The 14,546-nt window shown below is 40.7% G+C and overlaps 1 protein-coding gene across 1 annotated transcript in view; it reads right to left on the bottom strand.

Moving 5' to 3' along the window:
- Positions 1–14,546, bottom strand: part of myo1d (myosin 1D) — a 192,329-nt gene that overhangs the window by 122,141 nt on the left and 55,642 nt on the right. The window lies entirely within an intron of this gene.

Raw genomic sequence — 14,546 nt, forward strand, 5'->3', positions numbered from 1 at the left:
CATCTTATACTTTTTTCTGTGGAAAATATGTAACAGTGTATACAGGCCATGTGTGGCCATGAGCGTCAACAAAGGCCGTCAGTCTGCAGTGTCCACGTGAATCCACTTAACAGATCAGAATCTACCTTTTCAACATTTGTGAGTAACTGAAGGCTGAAATAAACACAACTGTCTGATCGCCTTTTGTTGGCTGAGAAACAGAAACACGACGGTGTTTAGTGGCAGCCTGATTGATGTTTACAACCTGCGTTAATTAAATGAATCTGACAAATTAAATTAACAGCTGTAATCTGCTGTACGTCAGGAGTTACTTACTCCAAATGCTGAAAGTCCTGAATCTAAATTTAACTTTTAGATTGATGTGAGGCGATCAGCTGATTATTTCTCCACTGTTGGTCCCTGTTGAACTAAAGAATAAAAAAAAAAAAAAAAAACAGTCCATTGACGGTCGTACTGTGGTGTTACAGAGTGATGGGTATTTTCACTCATAAAAAATCTTTGGCAGAACACAGACAGCAGCTGCAGAGAGCACATTAACCAGAGAACAGCCAACGTTTTCATTTCAGCTGTTATGAAACAGTTTGTTTGTGGTGCTCACAGCACTGATAAAACTGCATTTCCAAAAACTAGGTATCTCAAAACCTGGCCAGTCAAACTCAAACCATCTGTGTGGCTTCCATCTGGGGGGGTAATGTATAACTTGAGGCAATATTAAAACATCAGCTAGAGTCGTTAAGGACCCACCTTGCCACCATGTGAGTCGTTACGGTCAGGTGGGACCAGGGTTGAAAGGGTGTGAAGTCATCTGGGGAGGGATCCCAAGACTGCATTGTAGGTGGGTGATAAGTAGTGTCGTAAGCCATCCCCTCTGTTTAACGATGGTCGTTCCAGCTTGATGCTAGCCATCTACGTCAAGCTGGAACGACCATCGGGCTGCTTGGATGAGAGGCGAAAGTCTTCAAGAAATGCAAGCAAGTCTAGTTGCCTACGATATAGCACTTACGATGCCATGACCTGGATGACTGAGAATCTTCACCGACATCAGTCGATCAGTTTGTGTTTATATCGATCCAAGTTGATCTGCTCAGATCAGATCCATGGATTATAAGAGCAGCTGCTGCAGAGGTGAATGGTTAATGGACTGCACTTGTATGGTGCTCTTCTAGCTCTCCAACCACTCACTTGCATTTTGCACTACATATTCACACATTCATGTCACATTCACCCATTCACACATACATTCACACACTGGTGCCTGAGGCTATTATACTGTACATGGTGCTGCCTGCTACTCAGTAACCATTCACACGCACTCACACACCGATGTAAAAGCCAATGGGAGCAAATTGGAGTTCTGTATCTTGACTGGAGGAGCCGGAGATTGACTCGCTGATCTTCTGATTAGTGGATGACCCACTCTACCTTCTGAGCCACAGCGACCCACAAGTGACTGATAGCAAACTTTCTGTTGCTGCCGTTATCCAGGTTAGAGCCAGCACTGGAAGGCAGGGTGCACGTGCTGGTTCCCAACTGATGGGTCGCGATCCAAAAGTTCATTCTGAATGGAGCGCAAGTGACTCGTAAACATATCAAGTTTGTGAAAAATGCACTTTATTTTGAAGTACAGCAAATTTCTGGCACAAGCTTTTATTTTGAAGTGCTGTGTCCTGCTGTAGACTGAGTGACTAATAGACAGCAAACTAGCTTTACGACATGGCTAAACGCAAGGATGATGATGGATAGGGGCGTCGGTAGCGTAGTAGATAGTGCCGGCGCCCCACTGTCCTGTCAGTAAAGGCAAAAAGCCCACAAAAATAATCTTTAAAAAAAAAAAAAAAAAAAAGGGATGACGCTTGATAGATTAAACTGTGTGCACCTTGAACTAATGACTAAGGAGCAATCTGGACCCCATGGCTGGACCAGTTGGGAACCACTGGTCTAAAGTAGGTTTGAGAAATGACAGACAACACAAACACGAGAGCGCTGCTGTTCTAAGAAATCGAGCGTTGTGCATTGGCAGACAAAAAAATTAATGTGTGGGGAAACCCTGATTATATTTATACCCTGGAAGGAATCCCTTTGACATCTCTGAGTTTATTAGGCCAGTCAATAAGCGGGACTGCTTTCAGAAAATCTACTGACTCATTATATATGTGAATATTTGCGCATAAAATTACATACACACTGGTGTAGAAGATATTATTCACAGCGCTCACCGGTAATGGCTACAGATTTCTTCATGCAAAGTAGGTAAGAAATTATGTTACTGTAATTTGTGTGAACAGGAACCAAAACTAAATCCATTCAACAATGTGACAAGAGAAAGTAATTTTCCCTTAAAAGTACAAAATGAATGTTGCACTATCTGGTATTAAACGTTCAAGTCTGCATCATTACTCCCCGAACAAGATCTGGCAAACTCAACTGTTGTAATCTCCAATGTGTGAGGACACTTCACTTCCAAACAGCCCCTGACAGTTCAGCTCTCCCTCTGTAGAGACAAACCAAACACACTGATTGTCACCTCCTCCTGCTCTCCTGCTCCTGGACCATCAGCCATCTACAGTACGAGGGCACAAGCCAGACCTCCCGATGAGCAGCGTCTGACTGTCTCCAAACCTGTCAGGAACTCACAGTGGGTACCATGGGAGCGAATCCAAGCGGCAGATGAGGAGATGGATTTTGCATTTCATGCCCAATGCACTGAGTGGCAGCTGTCAGGGTATTAAAACACTGAGTATCGAGCTTCATCCTCACTCTGAATACACGAATATATCAAACTGTCCCAGCACTGAACTGCTGGCTACAATATCCGCTGCTTCATGCTCTCATAGACATCAATTAGACTCCTCTATGTGTCCTTGCTGCTACTGCTGACCTTGTGCCTCCCTGAAGCTAATGAACAGAGCATCTCGGCGATTAGCATCACCAACACATGGCCCTTGAAAGCTTTACCGCTTAGCGCAGACCCCCATACATGTATTAAACACATGTGGCAGCAGGCGGAGAACACACATGCACACGCCACACTAACATCACATCCTATTAGTATGCTGCACCTGTACACGCCACGTGCTGAGACGCTTGTGAAAAGTATATTTGAGGCAGATGAGAAAATTGAAGAAAAAAAATGTGATAAAGGAAGTGAAGACAACAGAGAGCTACTGAAGGAGGGGTTGTGAAAGAGAGGAAAAAAGGTGAAGAGTGGGGAGAGGCAGGAAATGAAGCTGCCAGGATGGCTGCTCCGAAAGAACGACTGTGTCAGCAAATGATTAGAAGTAAAAAAAAGGCACATCTGGGAAGATCAAAGCAACGTACAGTGAGATGAGGAGAGTGTTGGGATGAGGGAGGCAAGGAGGCCAGGAAGGCATGGCACAAAAAACACAAGCAAAGAGAGGACTGTTACCTTCCACTAGGGAACAGAAATTAAAGATTTTACAGTGAGACATGTTGATGCTTCAGTTTTGATTAAAGGACGAGGCTGACGTTGTAGTGTACAATAAACAATTCTCATAAAAAGACCAAATCCAACACTGATTACACAATTATTTGTCTGTCAATACTTTGAAATTCCTCTTCTGTCTCTGGTACTCAGCCCCAAATCCTTTGGTTCCTACTAAAGAAGCCACCTAAATATTTAAAGCTGCAAGAACTGATTTTTCTGACCACACGAGGGCAGCAGAAACAAGCTGTAGACAAAAGTCTGACAAAGCTGTGCCAAGCCTTTCCCATTAAAACAGCTGCCTTCTGAAGCTGAAATCAACGCTGATCAGAGCAGTGAGACCAAATGAAAACATCTAAAGGGACATTTTGCTGATTTTCAACCAGCTCTGGGTCATCCCAGTGTGGGCAGTTTGTATACATGACCAGTGTTTGGTTTCCCCACTGTGCTGTGAGCGCCCGGAGCTCCTGCCCATCTGTCTTCTGGGTGACGTGAAATGTGTCATTAATGTCATTCTCATTTTTTTCATTATATGCAACTTCGGCATTTTGTGAGAGAAAATATCCCTAACTTTGAGAATACTGGTGAAAGTCATAATTTTTTGGAATTGCTCTCTCTTCCACCAGAGAGCAAGAAGCTCATCACTAAATTTTTTCTCTAAGGACTCTGTTTCTGTTTTTGGTATCAAGAAGGTTTGGGAGAGGGAAATCAATGCTGTACTAACTGATAGTTTGAGATCGCTGCTTGTTCTCACGATATTTCGGCCACGCTTTGGAAAGCAGAGCTAGATGGTAAACAAACATGGCAGCACACCGGTAAGGTAAGACAACATGTTTACATGTCGTTTTCTATATGTTCTCTGACATTTATCCTCACGATATGAGGCGGTCTTGTTTAGTGGACTAACTTTGCACTTGAAGTTTGCCTGTTCACTTACGTTTTAACAGGTCTGACGCTACTATGCGCCCCGGCTGTATCTAGGCTAACAGCTAACATGCTAACTATTATTTTTATGTCACTAGTCACTTGAAACAAATTTAGGACGATAGGAGACAGGTTGAAATAAACCGAAATTTCCCTTTAAACTGATTGCACCTAGGCCTGCAGTTCGTTGTTGACTGGCATTTGATCTCTCTTGTTTTTGTGTTTTCTTAATATGGACGATATAACTATGTGTCCTTGAGGACGACTCCAATCGAATTTCTCTTATGTGTATATCTTTTTTTTTTTTTAAATCTATTATTTGTATCCCACTCCCCCTGTGTGTGTGTGTGTGTGTGTGTGTGTGTGTGTGTGTGTGTGTGCGTGTGTGCGTGTGAAAGCATGAGTGTATGCTGGGTTATGTTAGGTTGGGTTATAGATTCTTTTCTCTTTTTTTAATCTTTTCTTTTTTTGGTGGATGTGTTTATGGAAAATCCAATAAAAACAATTACTAAAAAAAAAAAAAAAAGAAAAGCTACCCAATAGTGTAAAGTAATAGGATTGGTAATAAGATGAATACAGAATGTGCCATTTTGAATAATAAGTACTTCTATTTTTGGTACTTTAGTATTTTTACACTGTAGAATAGTTTGAGTAGAAGCTTTTCGTACTTTTTCCTCCACTGTATTTAACTAGATTAAAAACTTTGCTGGACATCCTAGGGGGACTTCATGTTGATCTTTCAGTAGTGATACTTTGTTTATACCCTCCACGAGGGACAATGAATGTAAGGTGACAGTTAATCGATACTTTAGAGGGACCTGCTTTGTCTGTTGTTGCTGTATTTTTTCTGATTTATAATCAATATCACTGAATAATAGGTTGTCTTTTATTCAATACTGACTCAAGAGACGACTGCTGTCTTCAACCTTGTGTGTTTACTTTGCTGCACAAAGGTAAAATCTATAATAAGGCAACAAGATAATAAGAAAAATGAAAGGCATCACCAGACAGTTTGGTGGTGGTGGTGGTGCAATGACCTAAAAACAGAAAAAAAAACCCACTGTATGACTCACTTTGCGCAGTTTACTGGCAGTCGGTCAATAAGAGTAAGACGTTTATCAAACTAGTTCAGTTTCAGTGCGATTAAAGTGAGGAGGCTAACAACTACAGTCTGATGGAAAACAACTGGAGACAGCCAGATTTAACTGCACCAGAAAAAAATCACACTGAAGCTTCATCCGCAGCACATCAGATTTTCCCTGTAGGTAAGACATCTCTGTAAACAAGCCCGTGGCTCCCGTGCATCAGAAGCATCTGATTAATTCATAACAAGGCTGAGAAGCCTGCAAGCTAGAGAAAAAGACTTTCCATCAGCAGACTGCAAAGCAACATGACATATTGAGATGTGGAAGCTCAGATTAGAAGCCACAACAGACTGCATCTGTTAGTGATCTACACTTACTTCCTTTCCTCCTCTGCTTTTGATCTATGAGGTCTTTATTTGCAACATGTGGCTCTATATGTGTGTGTATGTCTCTGTGTGTGTGCACTGTGACAGCCACAGGTCATTAACTGTAGGTGTGTGATCTACCGTGCACATGCAGTATCTGGTGGATGACTGAATGGACAGGGCGTACCAAGCAAAGACAGAGTCTAGCATCACTCAGTGCAGGAAGGAAGGTGAGAACATAACTGCAGACACACAGATTGTGTTACAGGAACATCTCCTAGAATAGATCTCTGACTCAGTCTCTTCTTATGCTGCTCTCCTCAATTCTCGGCAGTGACGCTCTCATCAATTTCTGTTTCCCAGTGTAGATATTTAATATATATGTTTTGTTTGTGTTTGTGGTGGTGGCAGCGAGAGACGGATGATGGCAGGACTCAAGATTCATTCTTGACTTTGGAAGTAGCAGCCTGACAAAATATAGCTCAGCTCAAGGTCTGATTGATGGTGCTTGTTTCAAAGCTTTCAAATATGTTGCTCTGGCAACTTGTGTTGAGATCTTTTTGTCAAGTTAAATTGCATGATAAAGTAACACAAGTCTTTGCTAAATCAGTTTTATAAGAGACTTTCTTTCAAATATTTCATTGTGGAATGCAGCTTTTTCTTTAACTAGATAGAAGCTTGACATTTCCTCAGACATCTCACTTCAACATGAATTAGGTATGTACAGTTTTCTTTTTCATTAAAGCCATGGTGTAAAGAATTTTAATAGGGGTATAACATAGACTGCATGAAAATAAAGGACAAATCCACTGGTTTGTGGATTCAAGTTCTGAGGCCTCCAGTTTGGTACTTTGGCCGTCACCATCTTGCTTTTTTGGAGTCAGAAGTGACCATATTTGGATGTGAAGGTGGAACTTACCCTAATGCTAGCTGCTAGCTTGGTTAGCATGGTACATTTGCAGCTCTGGTTAACTGTGATAATGCAAACACTAATTTCTACAAGTGAAAAACAGGGTGTAGGTCACGGCGTAGGCTCTACGTCGACGTGGAGCCTACGCCGTAGCTGCGGCATCGATTCCACGCAGAAGTATAAATTGCGTGTGACTCCTTCGAGGGTCTTTTAATACAATCAAATGAATAAGACTTTTTTTAGGCAAGCAAAACGTTACAATTAACTTGAACAACTGACTCATAACACACTGAAATAGCAACAACTATTCTGTGAATCTGGGGTTATGCCCATGGATGTATAAAGAGAACTAGATATAGAGTTGGGGACGGTGCTCCGTTACTTCCTGTGAAAGTTGCTCAGGTGCACAGGAAGCTGAAAAAGTTTGACGCCTTGGGTAAAAAATTATGTGGATCCTCCACAGCATGGCCGAGTGACTGACTTCCGATGGCTGAGCCAGCTACTTCCAGTTTGACACTACGCTAAGTTAATTTGGGATGAAAAAACTTAATTGTGGGGTTCTTCTAGACTCTCGAATTGCTGTCGTTGTGTAGCAGTCGATGCTGTTGTATGGCTGAAGAACTGAAAAATATTGTACTAAAAAAGGTCTTTTTATTAAAGCTGCATTAAATGAGTTTTATTTGGCCAGTTGGAAGCTGCGGGACAAGCTGTAAATATCTGACATATTATCACTTTAAAGTTGTTATGCTGAACGTGTTAGCAGATAAGCTTATTTCACACATCCAGTAAACACGGAGCTGCATTGGCTTTTATTTGGAGTGGTGTGACTGGCCAACTGATGAATGTAATATTACATATTCCTTTTAGCTGTTTTTGTCTCCACCAACTCCTGAGAAAAATATGTCTTTTTATGTGCTACAGGCTTCTCTGTGCTCACCAGCTAGTTTCAGTCTCTTTCTGTCTGCCATGTGGTGCTGGGCAGAAAGTTCACAGTGGGTTTATTGGAGCATTTTCACTGCAAACAGCTGCCTGCTGCTGCTGGAAATGAGGCTGATGAGAGTGAAGTTTGTGGAGCAGAAAACCAAAACAATGAGCTGCAAAAGTTGAAAACGATGGAACGAGGGGAGCTGTGGTTCTGTCGCTACACGCAGTCATTTGAGCCATTGCTTATATACAAAAAAAAAGATTATTAAAGCCTTAAATATACCAGTAATGCAGGTGCTACATCAGTCATCATTTATGATACGTCTCGCCTTCTTTTTCAAACTCTCTTTCTACATGCGTCAACCCTTTTCTCTCCCTTGATGCGCATATCTCACTTCCTCTCACATTTAATTCCCAGTCTCTCCCTGTGCACCTCTCTTCCTCTCTCCCTCTCACTTCATCTTTTTTTTCCAGCCTTCACACTTGTATCCTGGCAGACAGACTCAAAGAGATGTGAGCTATGAGGCTGGAGAGCCACGGTGGGTGTTTAAAGTCTACAGAGCTCGCGTACACTTTGTACCCTCGGTGCCTTGAAATTTTCAGAACTTTCCCAAGAGCTAATTTGCATCATGAGTGTGGGTTAGGATGTCTATTTTGGGTCACGATAATATACAGAGAGAGTAGTTCTTTCTCCTTTTTCTTCGGCTGAATGTAATTCAGAGATGTCAAGGCTCTACTCCCCTACACCATGTCAGAATGCAATGGCAGGATATAAAATAAGACTCTACACCTGAGAGGAGCATGAATAGGAAACCAACACAAGCCATATATATGATTTAAAACAAAGGTAAATCTCTTCACACACTTGAAGGAGATTCTTTACATCCACCTGTGCAAACAAGGTGTCTGTCCACACACTTTACTTTACAATGACTTAACACAAACAACAATATCTGATCTCTACTGAGCATCACCTCATTTCAGTCAGTTATGGGTGTGTTCAGTCTCTACTATCAGGACATTAAAGGGTTAGGGGTTCGGGGGATATATTTGCAGAAATGGAATATAAAATAATGTTTTCTTAAGTGTATAATCACCTGAAAATAAGAAACGTGTATTCGTTACATTAGAATGAGCGGTTTATATCTACATAGGGAGCAGGTCTGTGTCCACGGAGTCTGCCATGTTTCTACAGTAGCCCAGAATGGACAAACCAAATATGAGCTTTTAAAAGGGCAATTTGCATTTTCATGTTGGCCCCATAGTTAGCAACTTCTCCACGATGAGCAGCATTGAAAAAGCACTGATTTTTTAATGGGAATCTGCTTCATTAAGAGTTTCTCACTGGTTTAAATCACTGGGTCTGTTGTTCTGGAGAGGAAGAGACCTTTGCAGATAATTCAGCTCCTGATAAAAACCTCCTGAACATCTGGATCAGAAGTTATCAGAGAAAACAGGTGAACTCAAATTAGCAGGTACTGGGCTAGCTGCTTGTCGCTGACACACCAAACAGCTTTGGAAAAACACTGATTTGTAGCATGACACTGTTTTATTCAGTATTTCTACCTGTTTTAAATCACCTGGTCTTTTGTTTTGGAGAGAAAAAGACCTCTGCGGATAGTTTGGCCCCTGGTGAAAACTTCCCGAGCAATAAACACTGAAGGAATTCTAACCGGGAGAAGTTTCACCTGGTTGAAATCTCACCAGTCGATGCCACTAAATCCCCCAAAATTTCACACACTGGACCTTCTACACACAGGAAGGACAATCTGTAAAAAAGACTAGGGTTGGGTCGGTATGAGAAAAAAAAAAAAAAAAAAAAAAACGGTCAGGTTTTTGTGAAAAACCGCATCAAGTCGGTAATACCAGATTTTCTCCACTTGGGGGCGCAATTGACTCATTTAAAATAAAAAACAACCCTAGGACAACAGAGTGACAGTAACACATTGTTTCTTTTATTCCTTACAAATAAATTTGCGGGTTTATCTTACTCAATCAGTGCAAACAAGGGTTGCCTCCTTCGTCTGGCTCAAAGCTAAAGTGTTGTCATATTGGCGCATTCTTTGATTTCTTCGACCGGCGTGGAAAAATGCGCGTCTGATGTGAACGGAAGTGCTCCGGCTCGTGCGAGAATTTCGGTGCGCCGTGCTTTGCAGGCAGTGTGGCCCTGCTGTTAGTTCCCACCCCCACCCCTCTCTCCTGCTCGCTGTGCGCTTGGCGGAGAGGCAGACACAGGCTGTAAAATGACGTATGCGGTCCAGTTGGTCTTAAAAAAAAAAAAAAAAAAAAAACGGTCCAAGATGGAGTACCGAACCGAACTGGTATTACCGAGAACCGACCCAACCCTAAAAAAGACCAGTACCAATTTTCATTCAAGTTGATAATTACAGATAACACACTGTGTGCTTTTTCTTTTTCTAACATTGACACTGTTCCTTTAAAGACAGGTGTTTTTTGTTTTACAGAAGAGGACTTCGACATAATATGTCACGTGGAAGATTCAACAGTTTGGACTGGATTCCTGTATTCCTACACTCTCCTGTATTACCATGTATCTTTCATTGTCTGTAGTTAATAAGAATAAGTAAATACATAACAAGTATATATATAAAAACACTTTTCTTTAACTTGCTCCATTTAGCATTTATGAGCAGTGTATATACATATAATAAATGGTTTATAACAGACTATAGTGTAGTTCCACGCAGATATTTATTAATGTATTTGACAACAACTTAAAAAGAGAGAGTTGCCCTGGCACTATTACTACTGTGCATTAATAAACACTTTAAAATGTCCTTATATCTGCAAGCAGCCACATTTAAGTGCTGTAAACCATGTACAAATGTTTATTTGGTGCTTGAAAATAATAAATGGTCCTCTGATACATCATCTTTCTGTTTGTCAAACACAGATTCATTTCATGACACAATGACAACATTAACAGTTAAAGTGACGCCTCGTCTCTGAAGACAAATTAACTTCCATGACTGTTAATTTAAATGGTAAAACACACTGTCTGTTCCTCCCAAAAACACCCTGGAGATCCCCCCCCCAACAGCTCACACTACTTCCTGACAAAAACTCCATTATGTTAATGTTGCCTGGCAACAGGACTCCAGACGGTACCGGAAAAGAAAAAAGAATCCCTGGCTAATATTGATTTGTACCAATATTGGTTCCAGGAAGTAACAGCTGGATAACTGTAACCCTTCCACTCTTAAGTCTTTGAAACTCCAGAGGAGCAGGTGAGAGAGCAGCAGAGGGGCGACAGCAGGGAACACATCGACGCCAAGATGATAGGAGTGAAAGGATACGTCACGGATCAATACACCCTGCAGCACAGTACAATCTTTACCTCATCTTGACTCAACCAGGCTTTATTCACAGTTTCCTTCTCATTGTGATTTTTTTTTCATCTTGACCTTTAACACGTTGGCTCGATATTCTTTCTCTGCATCCCACAGGAACATGCCGTTTCCAGGAAGCCTCTGAGCATGCTCTCTGAGCTTCACTCCATGGCCTGTTGATCTACAGTACACTGGCCAGACATGTACAGTATGCAGATGTTTTCCTACCAGTCGTCATCATTCATTTCCACTGCATCACCACCTCACTCCCTCTCTTCGTCCCAGTTCTCTGCTGTGTTCTCCTCATAAATTTGTAAATATGTTCCCTTTCACCTTCCTCCCTCCCACCCTGCCCCCTTCTCCCTCCAACACCCACTACAAACACAGCAGAGCACCAGCTCCACACACTCCCATTGGCTGGCAGTGACATCACTTGTGCAAAGTGTCGAGTCAGACTCAGACGGCTCCTTCTCTCTGACAGCTGATGCCCCCTTGTGCCCACACAGAAAACTGCAGTCCTTTAAAATAAAAACACACTGTGTTTTGGAGTCTACTTATCAGCTGTCCCCATGTTCAACATCTGCAGAAGGACTGAGATACACGGACCCCAGATCAGCCATAACAAAGGACTTTCACCTTCTCTAAGTCATCTGATCCCAAACAGGAGCGGAGGATGTCAGCAGAGTAAATTGGCTTATGTTGTGTCTGAGCGTACGCACCATTAGAGTGAATTAGACTGGAAGCCTTCCTGATTAATAAAACTAACAGGATCATGTTCAGGCGCTCATGGTTACTTACTGCACGGTGTAATCTGCCCTCTGCTGTTCTCAAGTTACTACAGCTACACGCTGCACCACCACAATCTGATGTACTGCCTCATGTTTACATCAAGCTTTATTGGTCATTTTATTGTTTTGATTTTTTAATTATATTTGTGAATTAGGCCAGGAATATGAGATAAAATCAACTGTAAAATCCAGAATTAGTTTAATTTTGATGTGTTTAGAATTGAGATAAGCTCTGCAACAAATTATTTTTCCTTTGTAGATTAATAAAATGATTGTTTTTAGATTGACTCATTAATAACATGTTCTCAATGTGTCAGAAAACTGAATGCCAAATGCCAACAGTCCAAAACCCAAAAATATTAAGCTCATTTTCTGTTTAGACAAGGACAGACATAAAATTATTGATATTTTTGTTTGATAAATGACTTTAATAAGTATCAAAATAGTTGCTGATTAATTTTCTATAACTGAACTAATCGACTAATTGTTGCAGCTCTAATTTAGACACTGATGTTGACTGAATTTGTCTGTCTCCAGCAGTGGTGTGCAAGTTACTGTAAAGCAGTAATTAGTAAAGTTACTCATCTAAAAAAGGAATTAAATAACTTTACCAATTACTGCATTTAAAAGTAATTAGTTACTGTGGAAAGTAATGTTTGCGTTGCTTCAATTCTCCTGTGATGCACAGTATATTATTTCAGTGTTGCTGTGTATGATGATTGTACCGTTTATCACTATGATGAAAAGAAAGTAGTGGAACAATAAAATAAAATATATTTAGATCGTTCTTTTCAATGGAGCCTCGACAGGCTTTCAAATCAAGCAACACAATTCAGTGTTTGATACGCTCATTTACTAATAATGACATAATTGTTGCTCAGACATTTGACAGAAATTTCTTATTATGACAGGCCTGATTAAATTAACACTTTGAAAACTGAGCAGATTGGCTTGATTTAAGCAAGAAATGACCCCAAAAATTAGTGAGAAATTGGTAAAAACAGAAAAATAAAAACAAGAAAATTAGTAAAAAAAAACCAAACAAACAAAAGACCTGGAAAGAGTGCCTAATTATAATAATTCTGTGGCAGAATTTTAAATTGTAGTAATAATAATAATAATAATACAGTTTTTCTCTACCTTTTTCCTTATTTTTAAAAAATAATTTTCTAAATCTGTAATTTTTTTTGCAATTTGTGGGACACTTCTTACCAACCTATTCACTGCCTTTTTTCCCCATGTTTTTGAAAATCACACCACTTTGCTCAGGGTTCAAAGGTTCAAATACTTGTAAGAGGTGTCTGAAAGCAGCATAAGCAAAGTGAAGTTTCAAAGGGTTTAAGTGATAAAAGTTTGACCTTTTTACAAAAACATAATCACACAGAGGTTTATCCTTTAACCTTTGCAGTAATTCAAATCCTGTACATAGACTGTAGCTCACGACTAAAGGCCTAATTTGGGGCGTCGGTGGATTAGTGGGTAAAGCAGGCGCCCCATGTACAAGGCTGTTGCTGCAGCGGCCCGGGTTCAATCCAGCCTGTGACCCTTTGCTGCATGTCATCCCCTCTCTCTCTCTCCCCCCTTCACACTAACCTGTCCTGTCCATTAAAGGCAAAATGCCCAAAAAATATCTTAAAAAAAAAAACTAAAGGCCTAATGTGTCCTTGATCTCAAGGAGGGAAAAATAATATCCATGTTTCCAGGAATGCAAACATACCTGAACTGTTGGCCACTGTGTGCAGTGATGGTCTAAAGCTGATTGACTGACTGATGGAATGATTCACGCCATCTATGGCAGCGCTGTAAGACTACTGATGCACTGGTCAACTGGCGTTGCGTAAACTGTGTTTAACAGAGACATTCTGCGCCAAAGTACACCTAGCACCTTCTCTTCCCCTTCCTCTTTCCTGTCTCCTTATTTGTCTCTCTTAGGGATGCATGATATCGATTTCTATTCATCCACATATAATGGGAAATTAAGCAACTTTAGTCCCCAAATCCTCTGACTCTACCTTGTTTACTTGTATGCTTGTACCCTGGTTTATATCTATTTTTATATGTATTTTCATTTATGTAGGCCTACTTATGTAACACCCTGGTGTAAGACCATGTATTTGTGTTTGCATTGTGCAGCACTGTTATGTAATTGTCTGATTTATATGTATTTATAAAGACTGTTTCCCTCAGGAAAATAATAATTCATAGCCTTTTGCTTTCTGAGGGTGTTGTTTTACTTGCTTACTGAACTTACTGAAATTTTCTGTAAAAACAGATGACGAAGACCTGCAGCGGATGAAGCATGTTGGCTCTTCTAAAGATTTAGCGACTACAATAAAGGCTTTTCAATACTTCCTTCCTTGTTTTGTATATTTATGGAGTGCCTGAACGGCCCTCCTGTGGATCCTGTTGTTTCCCATTCTCCGTGAGCACCTGACACAAGGTTTTGATCTGTGTTTGATTATACACAGCACCAAGTCGTCTCTTTTTTTCTGTGCAGAAATCAACATGTTGGCCGATTCCAAAATTTCATTTTAAAGCCAATATTGGCTGATACCGATGACGTGCCAATATTATCGTGCATCCCTAGTCTCTCTCAAACACACACAAGATAGATAGTTAGTAAGCACATCACTACAGGTGACGTTAGATCATAACCTGGTGCTTTTGTCGGCTATGATCAAAAGAAAAGTTACGAGCAACAAGACCATTTAAGTTTTGGTTGCTGTAATTGCATAATTTACTTGTAAAAGTAATTAGT

The sequence above is a fragment of the Epinephelus lanceolatus genome, chromosome 21 (genome assembly GCF_041903045.1).
Source record: "Epinephelus lanceolatus isolate andai-2023 chromosome 21, ASM4190304v1, whole genome shotgun sequence".
Taxonomy (NCBI): Eukaryota; Metazoa; Chordata; class Actinopteri; order Perciformes; family Serranidae; genus Epinephelus; species Epinephelus lanceolatus.